Raw genomic sequence first — 3,405 nt, 5'->3', positions numbered from 1 at the left:
CTTAAAATAAATTACAAATTTATTCTATGTTTTCCAAAAAAATAAAAAATAAAAACCATGACAAAGAAGTTCTTTTTTTTCTCTCAAGAAATTATCACATGGTATCATATAATTGAGGGCTGCAGGTAGGCTGATCCGAATTATAGACTTTAATCTTCTATATAGTATATAGTAACTCTCTGTCTTAGTGGATTACTTGATATTATTGATATTTTTCATATTATACTTTGCTTCTATATTATACAATATGAAAGGTATGATTGTTAGGTCAATGATTTCATACGTTGAAGCATTTTTTTCAATCGACTCTAAGGTTGTCTTGGCAAACTTGTCTGTTCGTCTAAATTCGATTTTTGTTTGAGGCCCCTTTTGCTGTCCTCCAACTGATTTGAGATAAAAGCTTTTAAACTTGGGCAAAAATTAAAAGGGCATTCTATTTTTGTATTAAATCCTCAAGGTCAATTCTAGACTTCGCCTATTAGATTTTTTTTTTATATTTACACAGAGTTCACTCTTCTCAAATTTCTCTTACTAAAGACCTTTTGGGTTTCTCCTTGCCAACCTTGTTGGATTTTTCTTTACCAAGCTTGGACTCATTTGGAAATTTTCAATATAGTTCCCCTTAAATTCTTATAGTTGCATTTTTACATATGTCAAAATAATTCAAATCTTGTCGACCCGATTGTACTATCAATCTTTCCCTTAAATTTTTTAGGGTATGATTGCACCAACCTCGATGGTTGATTGTGTCGCTTTTGATATTGATATTTGGGGTTAGGCATCTGGTTAGTTGCAATATGGGTGGATTACTAGAATAAATAATACCTCACATATTATCAACTTTTATGTCACTAGCTAGGTTATACTAAAATAGAACTAATACATCATCGTGTGTAGTTATCTCCACACTAGGCATGGGGCACTCAAGTATTCTCATCCTCCATCATTATTCATGATATGAAATCTTAGATAGAAGCATCCACCTAGTTCATGTTGAACTGATTGAATGATATGTGAAAAATATTTATCGTAGCTAAATTAAAGCAATATGAATTCCTTCTTAATAGCCTTCACCACCACCTCAAATGTGTGATATTACTTTTGCTCCAACTCTTGATGACTTATCAGTTGCCTTGCCATAACTCTTCCTATAATCCTCTTGATCAAGGATTGATTTATTTTATTGTTACGTATATGTGTTTATTTTATGTTCATAATGTACATTTAAAACATTTGTTTACTTCTATTATCTTTTTGGTTGTTGTTGTTGTTGTTGTTTGTAGTTCTATCGTGCCAATAATAGTTTGTAATGTGGATATTGTGTTTGTGATATGAATATGCTGTTATTATTTCATATTCATGGGTGAATTCCATTTTCTAAAATTTTAAAATGTATTTAAAGGCCTTTTGTGAGTAATTCAGTTTTAAAAAAATAAATATTGATTTTATTGTATAACACAATCGCTGCTTCCTTCATAAATAAATTATTTATTATTTAAAAAATTGCATTTGCAAGATAGTTGAGACCGGCCATTTTTCTATTATAAATTTATGATGAAAAGATTATTATCCCATTCCTAATTGCAACAAAATAATAGGTCTTTTCATCGCATACCTATTTGCAACAAAGTCATATGCAATAGATTTTCCGACATTTTTTTATTATTATAGATTTTTTTGCGATGACAATGTTGACACCTTTGACGATTTTAGCTGTCGTAGGTGCTTTTTAATTTTTAAGTATCTTATGATATAATAATAGAAATCTCAACATCATAAGTACACCTATATACTTATGCAAATATCATAATATCTATAAACATGAGATATCAATTCTCAACTACGGTGCTTTACAAATTAATTTTCTCTAATATAAAAAATAATTTTGAAATCTTGATTGTAGAGTGACGTGCTGTTCATCTTTCTTGATTTACCTTAGCGATCAGTGAAAAATTTTCATAAGATTAGATAATATCTTCTCTACTCTTACATTTGAATTTTGAAATCACGATCGTTTTTAATTTTAATTCTTCAATTCTAATGGAAGGAAATTCATCTTGCACTTACTAATTACTGTATATGGATCTTGTTAATTTATCAATTGATTCGGTCTGAGATCAAGGGATGATATTGATTCTAGTCTGGTCAGGTCCTACTGAGTCAGCTCCTATCGAGTTGGTGATAACAACCATTTTGATACATTATTTTAACTTTTATATTTGACATTTGAATTTTCACATATGCTTAAATGTTGATCCATATTATATTTCATGTGCAAGAGTTAATTTAGAACTTCATTTTAATTTCTCTACATGATATTATTTCTTAAAATATAAATGTATTTTTTGTAGGGAATCAAAAAAGTGTTTCAACTGGAGTCAAAAGAGGAACTGAAGCTCAATACAACATGGCCTATTGTGTCTCTTGACACGACTAGGCTGTGTCCTTTAATATGGTTTGGCCATGTCCCATTCTGGTGCATGATTAGAAGCCACCACAATAGCCAACACGGCCTGGCTATGCTTCTGAACAACTATGGCGTAGGTCAGCTTAATGGGGTCATATAAAAGGCTTCATTCAAATCTAGGTCAAGAGATCAATTAGATCAAGAGTCTTTTTCATCCTCCTTCTCCACCACCATCTAGATCTCCATCATCCTCCATCGGAGAGGTTTCCAACGGAGCTCCACCGTCATTGTCACCTCCGATGACCGTCTTCACCTTCATCTCACCTTAGTTGGGAAGGGTTTCCTCACGAGGGAGTTGCCCCTTGAAGAGGAGAAAAGAGGGTGTGGAGGTCTTCCATCCTCTTAGCTTCCAAGAGTCTATCTCCAATCAAGAAGTAGACATGGTGGTTTCCTGCTCTTCTCGTCCACATCGGCCCTTGTCCCAGTTGGGAGAGGCCCTCCCATCTTCATTGCCAAAATTCTCCACTGACAACCACTTGTCAAGGTTAGGAGAGGCACTTCCATTCCATCCTCGAGTTGTAGGGTCCTAGGCTCATTCCACATCCACCATCTGTTCGATTGGAGGGAGAGATCTCCACTATATCATTAGTCTTAGCTTAGTTTAGTTTTGTGCTTGCAATGTGTTTGTTTTAATGCCCCTTACACTTTTGTTATTTGTGTCAATGCATTTTAATTCAATTCATTCTTGTAATACTTAGTTCATTTGAATGTCAGTGATGTTTGTTCTTCATTTGGATGCAAGTAGGTTAGATTAGGTTTTGTTGAATGCTTAAGTTTCATTAAATGTTTAGTGTTTCCTTTAATTCTATTGCAATCATAGTTTACCTAAGTTAGAGTTTTAATTATTTTCATTATCTTTCATTCAGTAGTTTTAGCAATCCAAAACTCAAACCCCTAATTACAATAAAAAACCCCCAAAGTAATAACATTTAATCCTA

This window comes from Curcuma longa, chromosome 20 (assembly GCF_044706935.1).
Source record: "Curcuma longa cultivar G26 ecotype Majalengka, Jawa Barat chromosome 20, ITB_CL_G26_1.1, whole genome shotgun sequence".
Taxonomy (NCBI): Eukaryota; Viridiplantae; Streptophyta; class Magnoliopsida; order Zingiberales; family Zingiberaceae; genus Curcuma; species Curcuma longa.
Note: the sequence above shows the minus strand (reverse complement) of the source record.